The sequence below is a fragment of the Stegostoma tigrinum genome, chromosome 19 (genome assembly GCF_030684315.1).
Source record: "Stegostoma tigrinum isolate sSteTig4 chromosome 19, sSteTig4.hap1, whole genome shotgun sequence".
NCBI lineage: Eukaryota > Metazoa > Chordata > Chondrichthyes > Orectolobiformes > Stegostomatidae > Stegostoma > Stegostoma tigrinum.
In genome coordinates this window covers 7,009,180-7,034,963 of record NC_081372.1, presented here as the reverse complement: position 1 = coordinate 7,034,963, position 25,784 = coordinate 7,009,180, and the positions used below count along the sequence as shown (strand labels likewise).

General features: G+C 46.7%; 1 protein-coding gene across 5 annotated transcripts in view; it reads left to right on the top strand.

Moving 5' to 3' along the window:
* Positions 1-25,784, top strand: part of raly (RALY heterogeneous nuclear ribonucleoprotein) — a 175,192-nt gene that overhangs the window by 31,183 nt on the left and 118,225 nt on the right. Inside the window, exon 2 of one of the 5 annotated variants that reach the window (XM_059652720.1) lies at positions 25,664-25,722. The exons of 3 other annotated variants lie outside the window; for them this stretch is intronic. The gene's annotated coding sequence lies outside the window, so the exon portion shown is untranslated. Of the gene's footprint in view, positions 1-4,072; positions 4,198-25,663; positions 25,723-25,784 lie in introns of all 5 variants that reach the window. One more of the 5 variants, XM_059652721.1, reaches the window with a different exon arrangement.

Here is a 25,784-nt window from a genome sequence, read left to right as displayed (position 1 = left end):
ATGCTACACTTGTCCCCACACCTCCTCCCTCACCCCCATCCCAGGCCCCAAGATGACATTCCACATCAAGCAGAGGTTCACCTGCACATCTGCCAATGTGGTATACTGCATCCACTGTACCCGGTGAGGCTGCCTCTACATTGGGGAAACCAAGCGGAGGCTTGGGGACCGCTTTGCAGAACACCTCCGCTCAGTTCGCAACAAACAACTGCACCTCCCAGTCGCAAACCATTTCCACTCCCCCTCCCATTCTCTAGATGACATGTCCATCATGGGCCTCCTGCACTGCCACAATGATGCCACCCGAAGGTTGCAGGAACAGTAACTCATATTCCGCCTGGGAACCCTGCAGCCATATGGTATCAATGTGGACTTCACCAGTTTCAAAATCTCCCCTTCCCCTACTGCATCCCTAAACCAGCCCAGTTCGTCCCCTCCCCCCACTGCACCACACAACCAGCCCAGCTCTTCCCCCCCCCACCCACTGCATCCCAAAACCAGTCCAACCTGTCTCTGCCTCCCTAACCGGTTCTTCCTCTCACCCATCCCTTCCTCCACCCCAAGCCGCACCCCCAGCTACCTACTAACCTCATCCCACCTCCTTGACCTGTCCGTCTTCCCTGGACTGACCTATCCCCTCCCTACCTCCCCACCTACACTCTCTCCACCTATCTTCTTTACTCTCCATCTTCGGTCCGCCTCCCCCTCTCTCCCTATTTATTCCAGTTCCCTCTCCCCATTCCCCTCTCTGATGAAGGGTCTAGGCCCGGAACGTCAGCTTTTGTGCTCCTGAGATGCTGCTTGGCCTGCTGTGTTCATCCAGCCTCACATTTTATTATCTTGCATCAAGTATTCTGTCTGTTTAAGGAAACAGCTATATCTTGGTGTTAAAAATCCTCTTAATCTTTGTTTTCATTTTGGGTTAATATCACAGAAGTCCTTGGATTGCTTTTATGTATAAAACAGTGTTTCTGAGAAGGGGAAGAGAAAGTAAAACCAGATTACCATTGAGGAAGGAGTAAGGGATTTAGTACTGGTTAGTAACAATCCCAGTCCAAAGTCTTTCGATAAAACCCTGAAGAGGTTGTATGAAGCTGCGAATGTTTAGACTCAGCCATGCGAAAGCTTCAGAAGATGGCTATCAGGTTTTCCAGATTGGGAGTTGAAGCTGCAGTTAACTTAAGTCTTTCGTTGTGAAAGACTTTTCTTCATGAGTATTGTATAGGAGGTGCTTTTGGAATTAGTGGGGTAATATTTCTGTTGCATGTTTCAAAATCTTTAAAAGCCATATGATATGTAAATAGTTTTATTTTATCTTAGTACTAGAAATTGATACACGTCTGTTTCATTGTACAAACTATACCTGAAAAATTGCATGCTTATGTTTTAGTGAGCGATCATCTTGTTAAAAGCCAGATTTCAGTCTGTGATCTGACTTGCCCAGTATTATAACACCATTCATTTCTCATCGCAGGGTTTTCCTTTCCATAAGGAGAACAGCGCCGTGTTTATTTCCTTTACCAGTTTTGTCGTGCTCTCCCATGTCCCTTTTATTTTCCTCTAGTGCTCCTACTGCAGGCTTGCAGTAACAGGTTTCTGCTTGTATGTGGTTTTCACACCAATAACGGAGTGATGTTGATATCATGGGGGGCTTTTTCTTCCTTATTTTCTTGATGCTGATTTAAGGAATGAACGTGGTAGACTTGACTGACATAGGGACATAGATCCATCTTCTTAACGTAGAAAACTGCTTTATTAAGTTGTGTTTGCTTTGAAGTGAGCTATGGAATTGTGCTTTCAGGACCATTTAATTGTCTTTTTAAAGTTGGAACAGTAACCCCTCATGTTTCTTTTGTTAAAATTCCACTGTGGTGAGAGAGTAAGACTCCTGAGCTAGAGTTCACAGGCTCTGTCCATTTATTTTACTCTTTTGTGTCTTTTTTCTCCCCCCACTTCTTTCTTGGCAATTTCCTGAACACCCGACCTCAGCGTGGACCCCATGTGGTGATCTCTTGACCCAGCGTGGCAGCCTCTAGACCTGAGGCAGCCTTGTCGCATGAAATGGCTGTCTCTCGGTCCGGTGTGGCAGCATCCATGTCCGAGGCGGCCTTGTGGCGCAAAATGGCTGTCTCTCGGCCTGGTGTGGCAGCCTCCAGACCTGAAGTGGTCTTGTGGCACAGAATGGCTGTCTCTCGGCCTGTTGTGGCAGCGTCTAGGCCCGAAACGGCCTTGTGGCGCAGTTTGGCTGTCTCGGCCCAGTGTGGCAGCATCTAGGCCTGAGGCGGCCTTGTGGCATGAAATGGCTGCCCCTCACCCAGTGTGGCAGCATCTAGGCCTGAGGCGGCCTTGTGGCATGAAATGGCTGCCCCTCACCCAGTGTGGCAGCATCTAGGCCCAAGGCGGCCTTGTGGCATGGAATGGCTGTCTCCCGGCCCGGTGTGGCAGCGTCTAGGCCCGAGGCAGCAGCCTGGTGCAGAATGGCTGTCTCTCGGCCTGGTGTGGCGGTCTCTTGGCAGTTGCTCAGATGGGCATGTCTGTCTTTCGGCAGCCTGGCATGGTGGTCTTCTGGCTTCAGCATGGCTGCAGCATGGACTTCTAGCCTCCAAGATGATTCCAGAGCAATCTCCCAGCCTTGAGGTGAAGCCCAGCGTGGACTAGAGGTTGGGTGCCGGCTTGGATTGTGTTGGAAGGACTGTTATTCTGAAGCCTTTTATTTCTTTATTTTTCTAATTTTTTTCTCCCTAAGAATTTGCACTTAGAATCTGTACCAAGGTACATTTCTTATCTAAGATGGCACAGCATTCATTGAGTACACATGACAAGAAAGCTAATTTTAATCCAAAAGCAAGAGATGAAGAGTACTCACTATGCTACAGTGCAGATCTGTAACCTTACTTTAGTTGTATTTGGAACTTCAGTCTTGTTACTCTTAAATAACAAGTTCTTTGAAGTTCCTTGTATCTCGAAAGAACTCACATTCTCATAACAAAGAAATGAGCTCTGTCATCTTGGTGGGCAATGCCATTTATGGATTCTTATTGTAGAATCCCTACAGTGTGGAAACAGGCCCTTTGGCCCAACAAGTCCACACTCACCCTCAGAGCATCCCAACCAGACCCATCCCCCTGTAACCCACCTCATCTACACATCCCTGAACACAATGGGCAATTTAGCATGGCCAATCCACCCTAACCTGCACATCTTTAGACTTTGGGAGGAAACCCACACAGACACAGGGAGAATGTGTAAACTCCACACAGACAGTTGCCCGAGGCTGGAATCGAACCCAGGTCCCTGGCGCTGTGAGACAGCAGCGCTAATCACTGAGCCACCGTGCCACCCCTGCTTCCGTATTCACAGATACTTATGCTGCTAGAGGTCAGCAGCTGTCCCTTTTTGTTCAAACTGTCTACTGTCTACTGTCTGCCTAGTCTTCAATTAGTTTTCCAAACAGCTACCGCAGACGTCTGGGATAGTAAGCACTGCAGATGCTGGATTTTGAGATAACAAGGTATAGAGCTGGAGGAACACAGCGGACTGGGCAGCATCAGAGGAGCAGGAAAGCTGACGTTTCGGGTCAGGACCCTTCTTCAGAAAGAAGGGTCCCGACCCAAAATGCCAGCTTTCCTGCTCCTCTGATGCTGCCTGGCCTGCTGTGTTCCTTCACCTCCATACTCTGTTATAACAGAAATATAAGTTTTTTTTTGTAGACCATCACTATTGCCAACCATCATGTGTTTGCCTCTAATAGGGTATTTTAACATCATGTGATGTGCTTCTGTTTCCTCCCATTACACACAAAACTTGATACAGATATAGCGGTACTGAAGAATCCAACAGATGTTTATTAAGGCTAACGAATATGTACAAAATTACACAAACAGGGGCCTGAGGTCAAATTAAAGATTATATTACAACAAAGGAGCACGCTGTCAATAATGCCGCGTGCTTCAAGTGGTAAAATGGAGTGTGAGAACTTTAGATTAAGATTAAATTGGATTTTATTGTGTAAGAGTATAGGGATACAGTGAAAAGTTTACTGAATTGCTGCTCTGTATTGTGCCACCTCCAGAATAGAATAAAATTTTAAAAGAAGAACAGATTAAAGAGATGGAAAAGAAAATGTCCAGATCACCCTCGTCATCGCTGACATGAATCTTGAGCCAGGTTCACCAATAATTTATATGATCAGATCAGGTGCTGTGATGGAATGATGATAGCACGAGTAATTCTCATGTAAAGATGTACTGACTGTGCGATGTATGCGATTAGTCAATCTTCCTTGCAAATCTTGCCCATCTGATTTCCACCTCAAACAACATCACAGTTAAATCAGAAATAGCAGACCCTTCAGCCCTTTGAAGTGGTCTGCCTTGCAGTTCGATCACAGCTAATCTATGCCTGAATTATATCGACCATTGCATTTATCTTCTTTCTTCTAAACCTGTGACTACCCTCAGCTCACCTGACAAAAAAAATGCTATTGATTTCAGACGCGAAGATTCCAACTCTCCCTCAGCACTCATTTTCTGGAAGCAAATTCCATACTTTCATTACCCTCTCCATGCAATGGCCCTTGGAATGACTTCATTCTAATTTTAAGATTATATCCATTTATTCTGAGCTATTCCTTAGGGAAATAGTACTTTTTTTCCCTCTGGCTAGTGACTGAATTTTTTAAACATTGCAATCCCCTCAATAAGATTGTTCCTCAGGGATGCAGGCCAAGCCTATGCAACCTGTTCATTCCTATTTAAGAAGAGGTCAGTTCTCCCTCTCACCGTTTACACTCCCACACGGAAAATGAACAGGTCACTAAATGGAGATACCAACGGGAGAACCAGTGCCGTGACACAATATCCGATCCAGGGTCAGTGGGTCTGTCGGACGGGAAGAGAAGGAATTGGTGCAGATAAACAGGTCAGCTCAGAAATAAGAGCTGCTGTTGGATTGCAATGTGTAGTGGGTTAGTACGTCAGAGGCACGGCAAATTGATCACATGACTCAAAACTCTGGTCTGAGGTAGGATTGGTGAGGGAACTGAGGGTTATGGGTAAAAGGCAGGAGAGAGGAGCAGGGCATTATCAGATCAGCCATGACCTGCTTCAAATGCTGAAGCAGTCTCAGTGGGTTGAATGGCCTACATCTTATGTTGCTATAGTAATGAAAATGTAACTGAGGCTTGGAAGCAGAGGGGCAGAGACATCATTTTACTTCCTGAAAGTGGCTCTGGGGAGAGCAGCTTTGTTTCTGAGTGAGAAGGTTGTGCATTCAGAGTCCAAGCTGATTCCACAGAGCTGTCAGTGTAAGGGAGAAAGCTCCCAGCAGCTCGATCATCTCCCCACTGTCCCCTTGAGTGGACGTGAGTAATCCTATGGGACTAAATCAGGTAGAACAAAAGAATTATCCCAGCCTTCTAGCTGTTCCTTCTCTCCCAACCAACATTCCTCAAACAGACTATTTGGTGATTTATCTCATTTGTTGTTTAATTGTGGAAACTTCTCCTTAGAACAGTAACTAACTTTCGATGGAATTAATCTGATATGAAGCACTTGGCAATGGCATGGGGATGTGACAAGTGCTATTTAAATGCAAATTCTTTATTGGATGAAAACTGATTTTTTTAAAAAAGTGGTTGATTTTGATGAACTTTTGAAGCTGTTTCAGTTTTAGTAATATCAATTTAATATTGATTTATTCAGTATTTTATCATTTATATACCTTTATTTCAGAAATTTTTCAGTAATCCAAGATGGCATTGGAACCTGGGGACACTTTGCACTGTAGCTAAATTCATGTGACAATATATGAAATAAATCTAAATGAATATAACACACATTTGCTTTAATTGGCACCAAATTAGAATCATTCAATGTGGAAAAAGGCCATTTGGCCCACCAAGTAATCAACAACTCTCCAAAGAGTATCCCACCCAGGCCCAGAACCCTACCCTACTCCTGTAACCCCACCATTCCCACGGCTAATCCACCTACCCTACACATTCCTGAACTCTACGGGCAATTTAGCATGGCCAACTGACCTAGCCTGCGCATCTTTGGACTGTGGGAGGAACCCAGAGCACACATTGGAAACACGCAGACACAGGAAGAATGTGCAAACTCCGCAGACAGTTGCCCGAGGGTGGAATCAAACCCAGGTCCCAGCAGTGCTAACCACTGAGCGATGGCAAATTGGTGACATGGCTCAAAACACTGGTCTGAGTTAGGATTAGTGAGGGAATGGAGGGTTATGGGTAAAAAGCAGGAGAGAGGAGTTGGGCATTATCAGATCAGCCATGACCTGCTTCAAATGGTGAAGCAGTCTCAGTGGGTTGAATGGCCTACATCTTATGGTGCTACGGTAATGAAAATGTAACAGCTCAGTTACTGCACCAGAAATCCAGGGGCCTGCAATGTGCTGTGAATGTTGTCTCTGAATCCACGTGCAGCAGATTGAATTCAAGTTATTAAAAATCTGGAAATCTGTCAAGGAAAGTCACCAAGTGATGAATGTTGTTTTAAAAAAAACACACCATCGGTTCACTAGTACCCTTGAGGGAAGGAGACTGCCATCCTTACCTGGTCTTGGAGACAGTAGGAACTGCAGATGCTGGAGAATCTGAGATAACAAGGTGTAGAGCTGGATGAACACAGCAGGCCAAGCAGCATCAGAGGAGCAGGAAAGCTGACGTTTCAGGCCCATTTCTGAAGAAGGGTCTCGGCCTAAAACGTCAGCCTTCCTGCTCCTAAGATGCTGCTTGGCCTGCTGTGTTCATCCAGCTCCACACCTTGTTATCTCTTACCTGGCCTTGGCCCATTTGTGTCTCCAGCCCCCACGTCAATGCGGTTGACTCTTCAGCACCGAGGAGGCCACTGAAACCTGACCCCGTGATCCTGAGGGTAATGAAAGATTGGCAGGAAATGCCGGCTCTATACCAGCTGCACCTACATTGTGAGAACAAATTAAAAGCCAGTCAGGTGATTGTGGCAGGGTTGTCCTGTGGAAATTTGTGCTGAGGGTATGTTGTGCTAATATGAGGGACCTTGATGATACACCAGTCAGTTTTGTATTCAGTCTGGGAATGCTTGAGGTAACTAGTATTCGCTGTACTAATTTTAGAACAGTGACCCACGTTCCCTCAAAGCCACAGGTTCCGTGTACAAGTCACAGACATTCCACGCCAGGCAGTCAGCGTGCCAACATGGATTACAGCATCAACTTCTGAGGCCCATGTGGGAAGAACCATTAGAGGGATTGCTAACAGTGACTTCTAGTTCCACATTCTCCCAAAAGAGAGAATATCATCTCCACATTTATCGTAACAAGAACCTTCAGGATCTCCAATCAACTCGCCTCTAACATTCCTGAACTCTCAGCATCAATGACTGACTTGATCCCGGCTCCTACAATATCATTATCAGTTTACTTCTTTGACTACAAGAATAAGGCCTCTCCCTTTAAAATAAAATATTCAGAACCCAGTGCTCTGACTGTCTCTAGCACTAACTTGAAGCGGGTTTATATAGAACAAAATCCAATCCTCAGGGCGATTGACTTTTCAAAAGAAAATCTCTCTAATCATTTTACCAATCGCTTTAAATGTATGCTCCTGAGTTACTGATCTCTCTGCCACGGTGGGTAGGTCCTTCCCATTCACTCCATCTTAAACCATCAATTTTTTGTACATCTTAATCCAATCTTCCCTCATTTGCTTCATTCCAAATTTGATGCAATGTGGGTGATGTTTGTTTATTTATTTTAAAACCAGTTTTTTTTTCAGTCTGGTTTTTTGATTTTGAACTAGTGACATATGTGTTTTGTGTGTATCTGAGGGAGGTTAATGAAGTTGTAAGTATTTCTCTCATCATAGTGACTTATTTGAAAAGACAGAGAGAAAGACCTCCTAGACAGTATTCAGATCTTCTTTGAGAGAGCTTTCCGAGCAAAAAAGCAAACAATTGTGCATTAAGTGATAATGGGAACTGCAGATGCTGGAGAATGCAAGATAACAAAGTGTGGAGCTGGATGAACACAGCAGGCCAAGCAGTATCTCAGGAGCACATTAAGCCCCAGTTTGAAAGTCAGGAATTGATAGGGGAAACCTCCAGTGCTTGGAAAACTGAAGGTCATTTTTTTTGTTGTTAATGTTTGGTTAACTCTGAGGCTTTGTGGCTAAAACTTGCTGTGTGAAACAATTGGTCCTGGGAAAGTGAGAAGATATTTAGAATTGTTAAGAAGAGGTCAGCACAGACTAAGCTGTTTTAAAGTACATGGGGTGTGTGTCACTGGGTAGAACAGTCATAGTAACACATCTGTATTTGCCCTGCAGGAAGGGATGAGCTTTCTATGTGAACCACTGCATTTCTTGGCCTATAGGAACACCCACAGTGCTGCTAGCAAGAAGGTTCCAGGATTTTGACGCAGCAATAGTAGAGGAACGGGGATATATTTCCAAGTCACAATGATATGTGGTTTGGACAGGAATTTCCAAGTGATGTACACTCTCCTCACTATCCGCTACGAGGCCAGTTCTGGCATCATGTGCAAATTTTGTGCACATGCCCACAAATTTACTTCCGAATTATTAATATATACTCAAAAAACAGGACCCCATAGTCACAAAAACACAAGTCACAAATTACTACAGAGACAGCGGGAGCTGTCGATTTGAGATAACATGGTGTAGAGCTGGATGAACGCAGCAGGCCAAGCAACATCAGAGGAGCAGGAAGGCTGACGTTTCGGGCCTAGACCCTTCTTTTTGAGGCCCTACTATCTCTTAGACAATGAAGCAAGATTTCCTTACCTCCGTTCTCCAAACCCTCCAGAAAGACCGAGATGTAATTTGGTTTCCGAATTGCCTGTGCCAGCCTCATGCTGCCTTTGTGTTCCTTGTGTGAGTTTACTCAAGTCTGTCAGAACATCCGCTCCAAAAGTTTCTCAACATTTAAAACATATTCTATTTTCCCTTTTTAACCACAGTGAGTGACTTCACATTGCCCGACGCTGTATTTAGCTGCCATTTAGTTACCCAGCAATTCGGCCCATCTGTCCCTAGCATCTGTGTACCCTTCACAGTCCTCTTTCTGAAAACGCCGTGTTTGCTGACACCTTTGAATCAAATCACAGATTTCAGGGGAAGTGTAGCCTAAGTGGAGCGATGTAGGAGGGGATAACGGGAACTGCAGATGCTGTAGAATCCGAGATAACGAAGTGTGGAGCTGGATGAACACAGCAGGCCAAGCAGTGTCTTAGGAACACAAAAGCTGACATTTTGGGCCTAGACCCCAGGCCCGAAACATCTGCTTTTGTCCTCCTAAGACACTGCATGGCCTGCTGTGTTCATCCAGCTCCACAGTTTGTTATCTCTGATGTAGGAGGGGAGACGAGCGATGGGGCTTTGGCAGGGCTGGAGTAATTGACTTGAATTGAGTTGAATTAGCTTTATTGCCACGAGCGCTCACACAAGAACAGTGAAAAGTTTACAAATCGTCTCATTAGGTACGAGGGGACCTAGGTATAGATTCTCAAGTACAAATTCTTAAGGGAAAAAAATTAGAAAAGTAAAGAAATAAAAAGCTCAGAGTGACTGACAGTTTTTCCAACCCAGACCACCCCAGCGCCAAGCCTCCAGTAACTGAAGGGGAGACAAAAGCAGAATTTGCCGGAAAAGCTCAGCAGGTCTGGCAGCATCCATGAGGGGAAAAAAATCGGTGTAAATGTTTCGCACAGACTCTGATTTTTTTTCTTCACAGATGCTGCCAGCCCTGCTGAGCTTCTCCAGCAAATTCTCCTTTTGTTCCCGATTTACAGAGTCCTCAGTTCTGTTGGTTTTTACTGAAAGGGAGACCTTCACTATCTTACTGCACTTTAAGCACCATCTCTTCATCATTGGGCCCACCTTGTTGATGCCACTGAACCCACATGTGCCCAGAAACCAGGAGTCCCTGGGTCTGCCACCAGGTCAGAAGGCCCCCACTTTGGACCTACTGGCTTCGCTGCCAGGCCAGGCCCCTGCCGAGGCTAAGAGTCCTGTTTCAGCTGCAGATGCCACCCTGTTGGTGCCGCCATCTGAAGAGTGTGTTGTAGCTGGCGCCGCTACAGTCAAGGAGGAGCTTGACTGCCACAGGCCCGATCGCCGGGGGAAACCCTGTCTGCCAGTCCGCATTCAGCCCACTCTCGCTGCCGTGCCAATGCTGCCAACCAACTTGCCACAGAAAAGGGGAAAAGGAAAGAAAAGAGAAAGAACAGAAGCAAAAGAAAGAAAACCGATGAGAATGGATGTGCCTCGGGCAAGAGTCTGGCCTTCTACTCTGCCACCATCTTGGGGGGAGAATTGGACACTTTATTCCCTGTCCATCTACCTAACACCATTAATATAAATTAGAAATTCCTGCAGTTCCAGCACTGATCTCTGTGGAATTTAATTATTTACGATCTGTCAGACTGAAAATGCCTCATATATCCGATTCTTTGCTTTTTGACCATTAACCAAACATTCAATTACTCCCAACAACGTGAGCCTATATTTGCTTATTAAAACAGTGTAGGGTATTGTCGGTCTGAAGTGAATCTATCGTCCAAGAATGGATTCCGAAAGTTTGTGGGAAATCAGCAGTGGGCTTTTTATGGTGCAGCACCCTCTGGGTGATTCATTTATTGGAAACCTACAACAGCTGTGTCTTAGGAACATGGAACATAGAACAGTACAGCACAGTACAGGCCCTTCGGCCCCACGATGTTGTGCTGACCAATTATCCTACTACGATCACACTACCCTGCATACCCCACATTTTACTATCATCCATGTGCCTATCAAAGAGTCGCTTCAACGTCACTAAAGTATCATGACCACCTCTGCCAGCGCATTCCACATGCCCACCACTCTTGTCCTGTCCTCCTGCATCTCCTGACACCACATGTGGGCCTTTGTCATGTAGAAGATGCAAATCCTACAGCACAGCTCTCTCTGAACAGTGGCCTGACGGTGGGCGTGGGCCCTAACACCTCAAATTTGTGAACATGAGTATCAAATTCTCCTTCGAGATAATGGGAACTGCAGATGCTGGAGAATCTGTGGTAAGAAAGTGTGGAGCTGGATGAACACAGCAGGCCAAGTAGCACCTTGGGAGCAGAAAAGCTGATGTTTCGGGCCTAGACCCTTCATCAGATGAAGGGTCTAGGCCAGAAAAGTCAGCTTTTGTGCTCCTGAGATGCTGCTTGGCCTGCTGTGTTCATCCAGCCCCACACTTTCTTATATCAAATTCTCCTTGCTGGCATTGTGATAGACAAGGAGACAACTCACTGGAGGAGGAGGGTTCATAAATAACCCCATCCTCAATGATGGGAGAGCCCAGTGCACCAGACCTCAGCTGGATGATCCATCTTGATGTCCAGCAGAGTTCCAATGCGATTCGCTCTACATGATATCAAGAAACAGCTGAAGACAGTGAACAGTGCACAGCCATAAGCCTCAACAACTTTCTGACTAAACAGTGGGCTCAAGGATTTACTGCTTCCCTAGCCAAGCTGTTCCAGAATAGTTACAATGCTGACAACCATGTGCAAAATCACCAAGTTATATCTGAGAACAAAAAGCCTTACTGAAAATGCCTCATATATCCGGTTCTCTGCTTCTTGACCATTAACCAAACATTCAATTAGTCCCAACATCGTGAGCCTGTATTTGCTTACTAAAACAGTGTATGGTATTGTCAGTCTAGAGTGAATCTACCGCCCAAGAATAGGACAAATCCATCCTGACCAATTACCGCCCCAGCTGTCTACTCTGGATCATCAGTGAAGTGTTGGAAGGTGTCATCAGCAGGTGCTATCAAGCAGCATCTGCTCAGTACTAACCTGCTCAGTGATTAAAAACCAAAAGAACTGCAGATACTGTAAGTCAGGAACGAAAACTGAAGTTGCTGGAAAAGTCCAGTTTGGGTTCAGCTGCTGACCCTATTACAGCCTTGGTTCGAACGTGGACAAGAAAGAGCTGAATTCCAGGGGTGAGGTGAGAGTGACATTGTGGCATTATTTGACCAAGTGTGGCATCAAGAAGCCCCAGAAAAATTTGAAATCTGCGAATGTCAGGAGATGTACCGGGCATTTGGGAAGATGCCCGTTGAAGTCACATGACCCCAGATTATAGTCCTACAGGTTTATTTGAAATCGCAAGCTTTCTGAGTGCTCCTCCTTCATTAGGTGAAGTGGGGGGGGAATGACACAGGCACGGAATTTATAGGCAGAGAGATCTTTGCAAGATAATTCCAGATAATTAAGACTATCAAAAGATGGTACACATGGTGTGAGTTGAGTGTTGACAGGCTGAACTAGTCTTCACAGGTGATCTGATTTCTCCAAAAGTGAGATTGCACAAGAATAAAACTATCACTTATATCAGAACCAACTGTAGGCAGCTCACTGTTACCTTCCCGAGGGCAATTTGCGATGGGCAACACGTTGCCCACGATGACCATATTCCAAGAACAAATGAGAAATCCACCTTTAGTCAAGCAATGCAATCTCCAGGTGAGATGAGGTGGGGCAAAGGGCTTATGGGAATTCACTTTCACTGGGATTTGAGATGTTAGAAATAAATATCTCATGAATCCAAGTTTTTTTGTTCCCAACAGCCTCCTGCATGTTCTCGATATTTGTTTGAATTAGCTTTGTGCCCATGGAGAAAGGAAGTGAACTCTTCCCCCAATAAACTCTTCACTTCTCCCCTTCCTAGTTTTCCTCAGGAGCTTGTCCCTAACTTTTGGACAAATCTTGGGTTGACCGTTTATCCAAAAACCCGCCCCTGGTTGTGGTTCAGTGCCCTAGTCCCACATAAACCCGGGTGCATGATGCCAACAAAGGGACACGTTAATGGTTGCTGCAGTCCTGGGCATCTCCCACTAATAAACTGAGTGAAGTGCTTTCTGAGATAACATGGTGTAGAGCTGGGTGAACACAGCAGGCCAAGCAGCAAAGAAGGAGCAGGAAGGCTGACATTTCGGGCCCATTTCTGAAGAAGGGCCTCAGCCCGAAACACCAGCCTTCTGCTCCTCTGATGGTGCTTGGCCTGCTGTGTTCACCCAGCTCTACATCGTGTTACCTCAGATTCTCCAGCTTCTGCAGTTCCTGCTTTCTCAAAAGTGCCTTCTGTTGGGATTTCAGACACTCGGCTGCAGGCAGGCTTTCCAGTATGATATTTTGTGTGACATGTTCGAATAAGACATCTCTTTTCACTGCGTGGAGCTTCAGGTAGAGGTCCCATGTATTGCTGGAAGCAACACACCTACCCTCGGGTCAATGAGTAGGGAGACTGCTGTGCTATAATAACCTAGTCAGGACAGGGACACAAAACAGCTGCTAAGTGGCTTGAACAAGTGATTAGAGCCCAGATTAATTAGAATTTGTTGTACTGATTTATGCAGTGTTTAATAGGCTGGTGTTCCAGTCCTTCTCTGTAAGGCCTCCAACTAGAACTCATTTTCTAAACCTTTAAACTTCCATTTCTCCCTCCCCCTGCCAAAAACAACCTCCATTTCAAAACTCTGCATCCCCTAACCTCGTTTCTGACACAAAAATGTTTTCCAGTTCATTCCAATGTGATTTCTCCTCTTTCCACCCTCAGTTTAAAGGTAAAGTCGCTGTTTTACCAGTCCATGGGGCTGCTCTCTCTCATCAGAGAAAGAGGTTTAACCTGAGGGCCACCGTGCCTCTAGCGAGGGGAGAGGTGGAGAAAGACAGTCCTTCACGCTAACCTCAGCTAGTGTGGGAATTGAACCCATGCTGCGAGTATCACTCTGTACCACAAACCAACTGTCCAGCCACACAAACAGAAGTTGCTGGAAAAGCTCAGCAGGTCTGGCAGCATCCATCAAGAAGAGATCAGAGTTAACGTTTCGGGTCCGGCGATCCTTCAGCCAGCTGAGCTAACTGACCCCTTGGTGGGTTCACATTGTTGTCAGTATTAAAAGAGAAACACCTATTCAACCCTTTCACTGTGGGTCTGCTGTCAGTAACCAAGGTAACGGAAAGACCAGATCTCGCAAAGCCCAGAATCTCCTGTCCGAGCAGAATAAGGATTGTTTGTTCCAGTTCTGCTTGTGAGAGAATCACAGAATTGTTACAGTGCAGAATGAGGCCATTCAGCCCATTGTGGCAGCATGCTATCTATAACCTAATGTCAATCTCCTGCCTTCTTCCCCACATCCCTGCACACCATTTCTATCTAAATAACCAGCCAATGCCCTCTTCAATGCCTCAATTGAACCTGCTTGTGCCACATTTCCAGGCAGTGTATTCCATTCCCTAACTACTCGCTGTGTGAAAAGGTTTGTTCTCACATCACCCTTGCTTCGTTTGTACATCCCTTTGAATCTATGCCCCTTATTTACTTGATGAGAGGAGCATCTACTCCCTATCTAGAGACAGTAGGAACTGCAGATGCTGGAGAATCTGAGATAACAAGGTGTAGAGCTGGAGGAACACAGCAGGCCAAGCAGCATCAGAGGAGCAGGAAGGGTTTCAGGCCTAGACCCATCTTCAGAAATGGGGAAGGGGAAGGGGATTCTGGAATAAATAGAGAGAGAGGGGGAGGCAGATGGAAGATGGATAAAGGAGAAGATAGGTGGAGAGGAGACAGATAGGTAAAGGAGGCGGGGATGGAGCCAGTAAAGGTGAGTATAGGTGGGGAGTTAGGGTGGGGGTTGGTCAGTCCAGGGAAGATGGACAGGTCAAAGAGGTGGAGATGAGGTTAGTAGGTAGGAGATGGGTGTGGGGGGTTGAGGTGGGAGGAAGGACAGGTTAGGGAGGTGGGGACGAGCTGGGCTGGTTTGGAATCGGTTGAGGGAGGGGAGATTTTGAAGCTTTGAAGTCCCTATCTACGCGGTCCACTCTGTTCATGATTTTGGAAACCTTTATCAGATCTCCTCGCAGCCCTCACTCAGTCCCAACGTCTTCAATCTGTCCTCCTCACTGAAGTTTCTCATCCCTGAAACCATTCTTGTAAATCATTTCGTTCTTTCTCTCTGTAGCTCTCGGTCTCTCTCTCTCTCTCTCTCTCTCTCTCTCTCTCCCTCTCCCTCCAATGCACTCTCATCATTCCTATGATGTGGCGTCCAGAAAAGTACACAGTACTCTGGTTGAGAAAGACATTTTTAATATGAGAGAAGAAAGTTTTAAAAGACACCTGAAGGGGCAGCTTTTTTCACACAGGGAGTGGTTCGTGTGTGGAATGAGCTGCTAGAGGAAGCGGTGCATGCAGGTACAGTAACAACATGTAAAAGACATTTGGACAGGTACATGAATAGGAAAGGTTTAGAGGGATATGGCCCAAATGCAGGCAAGTGGGACTAGTTTAGTTTGGAAACAGAAAGGACTGCAGATGCTGGAAGCTGGAGCCAATAGCTGCGGAGCTGGAAAGCACAGCAGGCCAGGCAGCATCTGGAGGAAAGGAGAAGTCAATGTTGCAAGTATTACCCTTCTTCAGGGCTGGGTGTGGGGGTCGGGGATGCTGCAGATAAAGTAGTTTTGGGGTGGGGGGGGCTGCGGAAAGGAGGGTAGCGGAATGGTCGTGATGGTAGGTACAACCAGGTTGGTGGATGGGACGGGTGAACCGTTTGGTAGCTGGAAGGGAGGGGCAGAAGGTAAAATAGAAGGGAGGTGATGGGGCTGGAAAGGGAGCCAAGGGATGGTTGGGAAGGTTATTTGAAATTGAGTTCTCCAGTGTTGAGTCCTCCGGGCTGTAGGGTGCCCAGGCAGAAGATAAGGTGTCGTTCTTCAAATTTGCGTTGTGAGTCCCTGCGACACTGGAAGAGGCTGAGAACGGACATGTCAGGGGGCAGTGGGGCGAGGCATTGAAATGGGCGGTAACCGGGAGGTTAGGCTGGCTGTTACAGGCCAGGCGAAGATGCTCAGCGAAACTGTCACCAAGTCTACGTTTGATCCCAACAACGTACTGAAGACCACATCAAGAGCACCAGACGCAATAGACTAGGTTGTAGGAGATGGAGTTGAAACTCTGTCTCACCTGGATGGGGCTGTTTAGGGTCCTGATGGAAGTGAGGGAGGTGGTGTGAGGGCAGGTATTGCATCTTTTACAATTACAGGGGAAGGTACCAGGCAGGTTGGTGTGGTTGGTGGGGAGTGTGGCATGAACTAGGGAGTGATGAAGGGAATGGTCCTTGCGGAAGGCAGAGATGGGTAGGGAGTGGAAGATGTTCTGGGTAATGTGGTCTGATTGGAGTCAGCGGAAGTGTTTGAGGATGATATGTTGGTGAAGAGGCTGATGGGGTGGAAAGTGAGGTCAAGGGGTACCCTATCTTTGTTTGTGAGGGGAGGCTGTTTAGAGCTGAGGAGCGCGGAATGGAGGAGGTGTGGTGGAGGGCTGTCTGGAGGACGGTGGGGGAGGGTGGAAGAATGTTGTGTGAGAAAGGAGGACATCCTGAATGCTTGGGAACGGAACGTCTTTTCGTCAGAGCAGATGAAAGTGAGACGGACGAATTGGGCAAAAGGGATAGAGTTTTTTTGCAGGATAAAATTGGGCTGTAAGCTCCTAGGGCAAAATATGAGATGTTGTTCCTCCAGTTTACATTTGGCCTCTCTCTGACAGTGGAGGAGGCCAAGGATGGGCATGTCACCAGGGGAGTGGGAGGGGGTGTTAAAATGGATGGCAACCGGACGGTCAGGTTGGTTGGTGTGTGCAGAGTGGAGTTGCTCCACAAAACGGTCCCAGAGTCTGCATTTGGTCTCCCCAATATAGAGACCACATCAGGAGCATCGGATATAATATATCAAGTTGGCTGAAATGCAGATTGTTTGAGGCCTTAGACAGAGGTGAGAGGGGAGGTGTAGTACCCCCTGTGGTTGCAGGGAACGGTATTGGGTGTGGTGGAGAGGTTGATTAGATTAGATTACCTACAGTGTGGAAACAGGCCCTTCGGCCGAACAAGTCCACACCACTCCTTGGAGCATCCCACCCAGACCCATCCCCCTAAACACTACGGGCAATTTAGCATGGCCAATCCACCTAGCCTGCACATCTTTGGACTGTGGGAGGAAACCCACGCGGACACGGGGAGAATGTGCAAACTCTGCACAGGCAGTCGCCCGAGGCTGGAATCGAACCCGGGTCCCTGGTGCTGTGAGGCTGCAGTGCTAACCACTGGGCCACCGTGCCGCCCTTTGATGGGGTGTGTGGAGCTGACTAGGGAGTCACGAGTGAACGGTCCCTGTTACGGGGTGGGGAGGGAAATATCTTTCTGGTGGCGGGGTCTCACTGTAGGTGGCGGAAATGTTGGAGGATGATGCGTTGGATCATACCACTCCACCAACTCTGAATCTAACGCATGGACTGCAGCAGTTCGAGAGGGCAGCTCAGCGCCATCTTCTCAAGGGGAACTAGGGACGGCCAATAAATGATGGCCCAGCCAGTGACACCCATATCCTGTAAAATGAATGAAAAGGCTGTGGATCTTGTGTGAGGTTGAAATCTCCAATGTTGAAGGTCGAGCAGATGGTCACACTCAGGTCCTGTCTTCCAAGTGAGATCAGCATTAACCCCAGTAACACCGTGTTGTAAATCCTCCATGATTTCTTTGACAATATTCTTCCCTATTCATTAGTAACTGCCAAAACAGCCTTGATTGTAATCGAAATGTTATTATCAGACAAAATTTGACGCTGAGCTACATGAAAGAAATGCTACAGCTAGAAATAGCCTAAGGTGCTGAGCATACTGAGTGTTCTGGAATGTTTTTGTTTGCAAGTTTGTACCTTGCGATCACCAGTAGGAGCTCGAGTGAAAATCGACAACACAATGAAAGCACAAGAAATAGGAGCAGGACTAGGCCACCTGGCCCCTCTCAAACAATAGGTTGGAGAAGGGACTTGTTTAGCTCTGAAGTCTCCAAGCTTGTGACGCAAACAAATAGCGATTCCTAAATCGAGTCACGTTGTTTCTTCAGAAATTGGTAACAAATAGCAGAGAGTTACAACATGGAAACTTTGCACATCATCACGCTCGGTTGTCTCCAGATTTAGGTGGCTGCATTAACCCAGGTAGCGAATGTCAAAAATCTTTTGGCTAGTTTTAGCCAATGCTTTAATCTACAAGCAAAGTTTAAACAGCAAATCATCAGGGAGTTGTTTATTTTCAGGAGCCAGGGTGACCTTTTCTTATTTGCTCTTGGGAAATGAGTGGTGAACCTCTTCTTGAACCGCTGCTGCAGTCCATGTGCTCTGGGTTGACCTGCAAGGTCTTTTAGGGAAGGAATTCCAGGATTTTGACCCAGCGACAGTGAAGGGATGGCAGTATACTTCCATGTCAGGATGGTAGGAGGGGATCTGCAGGTGATGGTGTTCCCATCTATCTGCTGCTCTTCTCCTTATAGATGGAAGTAAATGGAATCTGGATTGGAGTAGAGGGAGAAGCTGAGCTGGAAGCCAATAAATCCCAGGTGACACAGACTAATATAGAAATTTTTAAATGTTTTAAATTTGTGCCTAGTTTGGTTTGGTGGAGCATGAAGTTGGCCTCATGTTTTGAGAAAGAGACATGGCAGAATCATTCTGGTGTGCTGATTCTGTGAGTGCTGTCATCTTTCCGTAGGGCTTTGTAGCTCAGATGTTTGTCTTGAGGGACTGACTCACCCAACACAGTTAATAAGGGTCTAGGCTCAAAACGTCAGCCTTCCTGCTCCTATGATGCTGCTGGGCCTGCTGTGTTCATCCAGCTCTACACCTTGTTATCACAGTTAATGGGACTCAGGAGCAGAATTCAGCAACATGGCTGTGATGGTAAATGTGGATAGGAGCTTGGTTAGAGCACAGCGAGCAGTCTGGATACGTTTTCATAGCACATAATCAACAACAAATATAAAGAAGGAGCAATAAAACAATTTATGAGAACTTTAGGATTACAACTTTCAGAAAAGAATTGATGAGGCTGGAGCTGTTTGCCAGAAAAGCTAGAGAAATGACCTGATAGAGGATTTTAAAATTATGGAGGAGTTTTTTTTTAGGATAGATGTGGAAAAGTTTCCACTTGAAATCCAGAACCAATTGATATTTAGAAATTCGGGACAACCCAGGTGTCCCAGAGATTGTGGGGGTGGCAGTAGTGTAGTGTTAATTTCACTGTCCTAGCAATCGAGAGATCCCGGTAAATATTCTGGGAACGTGGTTCGAATCCCATCATTAACAGGCAGTGAGATTTGAATTCAATAGATCTGAACAACACCAGCCACGTAATCACTGCCGTTTGTTGTAAGACTAATCTAGTTCACTAATGTCCTTTAGGGAAGGACACTGCCATCCTTACCTGGTCTGACTCCAGACCCACAGCAATGTGGGTGACTCTTAAATGCCCTCTGGGCAATAAATGTTGGCAAATCCACATCCCCAGGACAAACTTCAAAAGGTCAAGGTGAATAGCAAAGTGGTGTCAGCTACAATCCTGTCACCCAGACCTTCTCATAGTGCAGGCTGGGACATCAAGTGGCCTTATGTGTTCAAGGTGTGGGTCATGGACTTTGGGTCAGAAATGGTCACCATGGAGCTCCTACTGAGGGAGATTGGCTGTGTCCTCATTCCAACAGGCACCAACCAAACCTTCATCTCTCAGCTTCGCCCTCTACTCCAATCAAACCCTCAGCTTCTCCCTCTACTCCAGTCAAACCCTCACCTTCTCCCTCTACTCCAAACAAACCCTCTGCTTCTCCCTCTACTCCAAACAAACCCTCAGCTTCTCCCTCTACTCCGATCAAACCCTCACCTCACTGCTTCTCCCTCTACTCCAATCAAACCCTCAGCTTCTCCCTCTACTCCAATCAAACCCTCACCTCTCTGCTTCTCCCTCTACTCCAAACAATCCCTCACCTTCTCCCTCTACTCCAAACAATCCCTCACCTTCTCCCTCTACTCCAAACAAACCCTCAGCTTCTCCTTCTACTCCAATCAATCCCTCACCTTCTCCCTCTACTCCAAACAAACCCTCTGCTTCTCCCTCTACTCCAATTAAACCCTCAGCTTCTCCCTCTACTCCAATCAAACCCTCAGCTTCTCCCTCTACTCCAATCAAACCCTCACCTCTCTGCTTCTCCCTCTACTCCAAACAATCCCTCACCTTCTCCCTCTACTCCAATCAATCCCTCACCTTCTCCCTCTACTCCAAACAAACCATCAGCTTCTCCCTCTACTCCAATCAAACCCTCAGCTTCTCCCTCTACTCCAATCAAACCCTCTGCTTCTCCCTCTACTCCAAACAAACCCTCTGCTTCTCCCTCTACTCCAATCAAACCCTCTGCTTCTCCCTCTACTCCAAACAAACCCTCAGCTTCTCCCTCTACTCCAATCAATCCCTCACCTTCTCCCTCTACTCCAAACAAACCCTCAGCTTCTCCCTCTACTCCAATCAAACCCTCAGCTTCTCCCTCTACTCCAAACAAACCCTCTGCTTCTCACTCTACTCCAATCAAACCCTCAGCTTCTCCCTCTACTCCAATCAAACCCTCACCTTCCCCCTCTACTCCAAACAAACCCTCTGCTTCTCCCTCTACTCCAATCAAACCCTCAGCTTCTCCCTCTACTCCAATCAAACCCTCACCTCTCTGCTTCTCCCTCTACTCCAATCAAACCCTCAGCTTCTCCCTCTACTCCAATCAAACCCTCACCTCTCTGCTTCTCCCTCTACTCCAAACAATCCCTCACCTTCTCCCTCTACTCCAAACAAACCCTCACATTCTCCGTCTACTCCAATCAAACCCTCAGCTTCTCCTTCTACTCCAATCAATCCCTCACCTTCTCCCTCTACTCCAAACAAACCCTCTGCTTCTCCCTCTACTCCAATCAAACCCTCAGCTTCTCCTTCTACTCCAATCAATCCCTCACCTTCTCCCTCTACTCCAAACAAACCCTCTGCTTCTCCCTCTACTCCAATCAAACCCTCAGCTTCTCCCTCTACTCCAATCAAACCCTCACCTCTCTGCTTCTCCCTCTACTCCAAACAATCCCTCACCTTCTCCCTCTACTCCAAACAAACCCTCACATTCTCCGTCTACTCCAATCAAACCCTCAGCTTCTCCTTCTACTCCAATCAATCCCTCACCTTCTCCCTCTACTCCAAACAAACCCTCTGCTTCTCCCTCTACTCCAATCAAACCCTCAGCTTCTCCTTCTACTCCAATCAATCCCTCACCTTCTCCCTCTACTCCAATCAATCCCTCACCTTCTCCCTCTACTCCAAACAAACCCTCTGCATCTCCGTCTACTCCAAACAAACCCTCAGCTTCTCCCTCTACTCCGATCAAACCCTCACCTCTCTGCTTCTCCCTCTACTCCAATCAAACCCTCAGCTTCTCCCTCTACTCCAATCAAACCCTCACCTCTCTGCTTCTCCCTCTACTCCAAACAATCCTTCACCTTCTCCCTCTACTCCAAACAAACCCTCACATTCTCTGTCTACTCCAATCAAACCCTCAGCTTCTCCTTCTACTCCAATCAATCCCTCACCTTCTCCCTCTACTCCAAACAAACCCTCTGCTTCTCCCTCTACTCCAATCAAACCCTCAGCTTCTCCTTCTACTCCAATCAAACCCTCAGCTTCTCCCTCTACTCCAATCAAACCCTCACCTCTCTGCTTCTCCCTCTACTCCAAACAAACCCTCTGCTTCTCCCTCTACTCCAATCAAACCCTCAGCTTCTCCTTCTACTCCAATCAAACCCTCAGCTTCTCCTTCTACTCCAATCAATCCCTCACCTTCTCCCTCTACTCCAAACAAACCCTCTGCTTCTCCCTCTACTCCAATCAAACCCTCAGCTTCTCCCTCTACTCCAAACAAACCATCAGCTTCTCCCTCTACTCCAATCAAACCCTCAGCCTCTCCCTCTACTCCAGTCAAACCCTCTGCTTCTCCCTCTACTCCAAACAAACCCTCAGCTTCTCCTTCTACTCCAATCAATCCCTCACCTTCTCCCTCTACTCCAAACAAACCCTCAGCTTCTTCCTCTACTCGAATCAAACCCTCAGCTTCTCCCTCTACTCCAATCAATCCCTCACCTTCTCCCTCTAGTCCAAACAAACCCTCTGCTTCTCCCTCTACTCCAATCAAACCCTCAGCTTCTCCCTCTACTCCAAACAAACCCTCTGCTTCTCACTCTACTCCAATCAAACCCTCAGCTTCTCCCTCTACTCCAATCAAACCCTCACCTTCCCCCTCTACTCCAAACAAACCCTCTGCTTCTCCCTCTACTCCAATCAAACCCTCAGCTTCTCCCTCTACTCCAATCAAACCCTCACCTCTCTGCTTCTCCCTCTACTCCAATCAAACCCTCAGCTTCTCCCTCTACTCCAATCAAACCCTCACCTCTCTGCTTCTCCCTCTACTCCAAACAAACCCTCTGCTTCTCCCTCTACTCCAATCAAACCCTCAGCTTCTCCTTCTACTCCAATCAATCCCTCACCTTCTCCCTCTACTCCAAACAAACCCTCCGCTTCTCCCTCTACTCCAATCAAACCCTCTGCTTCTCCCTCTACTCCAATCAAACCCTCAGCTTCTCCTTCTACTCCAAACAAACCATCAGCTTCTCCCTCTACTCCAATCAAACCCTCACCTCTCTGCTTCTCCCTCTACTCCAAACAAACCCTCTGCTTCTCCCTCTACTCCAATCAATCCCTCACCTTCTCCCTCTACTCCAATCAAACCCTCAGCTTCTCCTTCTACTCCAATCAATCCCTCACCTTCTCCCTCTACTCCAAACAAATCCTCAGCTTCTCCCTCTACTCGAATCAAACCCTCAGCTTCTCCTTCTACTCCAATCAATCCCTCACCTTCTCCCTCTACTCCAAACAAACCCTCACCTTCTCCCTCTACTCCAATCAAACCCTCTGCTTCTCCCTCTACTCCAATCAAACCCTCACCTTCTCCCTCTACTCCAAACAAACCCTCTGCTTCTCCCTCTACTCGAATCAAACCCTCACCTCTCTGCTTCTCCCTCTACTCCAATCAAACCCTCACCTTCTCCCTCTACTCCAAACAAACCATCAGCTTCTCCCTCTACTCCAGTCAAACCCTCACCTCTCTGCTTCTCCCTCTACTCCAAACAAACCCTCTGCTTCTCCGTCTACTCCAATCGAACCCTCAACTCCTCCTTCTACTCCAATCAATCCCTCACCTTCTCCCTCTACTCCAAACAAACCCTCTGCTTCTCCCTCTACTCCAATCAAACCCTCAGCTTCCCCTTCTACTCCAATCAATCCCTCACCTTCTCCCTCTACTCCGATCAATCCCTCAGCTTCTCCCTCTGCTCCAATCAAACCCTCACCTCTCTGCTTCTCCCTCTACTCCAATCAATCCCTCAGCTTTTCCCTCTACTCCAATCAAACCCTCAGCTTCTCCCTCTACTCCAATCAAACCCTCACCTCTCAGCTTCTCCCTCTACTCCAAACAAACCCTCAGCTCCCCCCCTCCCCCGCAAACAAAAGCTCTGGATATCAGCTGTCTCTCCCCGCCCCACCCAAACAGTACCCTGATCTTTCACCTTCCTCCTTCGACTTTGACTGAGTGGGATGCAACCACTGTTGATCATCAATCTGCGGACAGAGTGGGGAAGGGTTTGGGAAGCTCTGCTCCCATCTCTGATACGAGGTTTGTGTTCACTCTGGGGCCTGAATGTGTACAAAGCCAAAGCTGGGGCTGCAGCGCACTGTGGAGGGACCACACTGCTGCAGGTATAGTCTTTCCAATGGGACATTAAATAATCCCATGCTGCTCCAGAAGAGCAGGAAGTTCTCTGCAGGTGTTCCTGACCAATACCAGTCTCTCAATTCACTTACATAGAGCATATACACTGAAGATAAAGTCATCATAGTCTAACTTGATAATTGGGCTCATTGGAGAGAGAGGGGACAAGTGGTGAGAGAGATAATGGGAACTGCAGATGCTGGAGAATCCGCGATAACAAAGTGTGGAGCTGGATGGACACAGCAGGCCAAGCAGCTGGTTGGGAGGAACTAGTGGTGGTTTGATCTGGGGGTTTTCGGGTAAGTGTGGAGGTTGAGAACAAGAGTCTCTTTTGGTAACCTCAGCCCGTGAAGGAAGTGAACCCAAACTGTTGGTGTCACTCTGCTTCCCAAACCAGCCTCCAAGTTAACCAAAGATAACACGGTACGAAGCTGGATGAACACAGCAGGTCAAGTAGCAGCAGAGGAGCAGGAAGGTTTGACATTTTAGGTCGAGATCTGCTTGGCCTGCTGTGTTCATCCAGCTTCACACCATGTTATCTCAGATTCTCCAACATCGGCAGTTCCTACTGTCTCTCTCCAAGTTAACCAACCCCACTAGCACAGATTTATTGGGCTGAATGGCCTACATCTGTGCTGTAAGTACGTTGTAATCCATGTCTGGTAGTTAGAGCTTTGTTCTTGTTTTTAATGACCCACATTCCACGACAGATTCCACAGGGAACTGAGATCAGGATTCAACTGAGTCAGCTTCGGGGGAGACAGGTGATAGCTGAAACATGATGAACAGACCTCACTCAGAAGTGGTACAGCCTGTCCTTATTTTCTCTTTAGAGACAAAAAAAGCTCTAGGTGCTGGAATTCAAGGTAGACAAACAAGAGGCTGGAAGAACACAGCAGGCCAGGCAGCATCTGGAGGAAAGGAGCGGTCAATGTCCCAGGTATTACCCTTCTTCAGGTCTCCTTACCTCCAAATGCTGCCTGGCTTGCTGCGTTCTTCCAGCCGCCCGTTTGTCTCCCTTATTTTCCCTTTGTCTTTAGAAGATTCTATGTTCAAAATTAGATTGAAAATCAGCTGAGCAATTTTGTCTTATTGTAATTATACGCTGTACAGCACCACCACAGGTAGAGTGATGTAATTACAGCGTGACATGTTTACATGTTTAGTGACCATTATAGACAGGGACAGAATATCCACTGGGGAGGCTAGTGGTAACTGTCACACTTTAATTGCATTAATCTACTGTTATAAGGACAGGAATGAAAAGGACATTTTTCAAATTATTAAGTGTTTTAATGCAATGAATTGAGAGATGCCATTTTACCTGGTTGGGTGTTTTTGAACAAGAAATTATAACACAGGGAGGAAAACAAATCCAGGTCAAATTCTTCAGGTATAGAATTATTAGCATGTGATATTGTTTGTCCCATTTGAGCCAAAAAATCTGTATCTGAGGAATGAATAAATGTTTGGAACGGGAAGATTTAGAGGTAATGCGAGCTAATGGTTAAGTTAAATTGTTTTAGCAAAGGATATCAAGTGTTTTATGAAGGTTGTATCTTTATATTTCATGACCCAGGATTTCCCAAAGTGCTTTGTTGTCAATGAATTATGTTTGGGATGGAATCCCTGTTGTAACCGTAGGAAATGCAGCAGCTAATTTGTGCACAGCAAGCTCCCACACACAGCTTTGGTATAATGGACTGTGAATTTAGGAGTGGTATTGACTGAGAGATAACTTGTCGTCGGAAAGCCAGTGAGAAGTCTCCTGGCCTTCTTCAGAACGGTCAGGTAATGAGGCCAAAACATTGGTAGTAGGTGATTGGAATTTCATCAGTGATGTGCACAGAAAGCCCCCTCTTCCTCAGTCTGCGGTTGGGTTTTCAAACCCTGCATAACAGGTGACTGGAGATTTCATCATCTTTCAGATTCCTGACTTTTTGTCAAAACAAAACAGCCTTTTCTTCCACTTACAATATTTATAAAGGTAAGAAATGTTCTTTATCTTGGAGGTGATGACTACTGGTATTATCACTACACAATTACTCC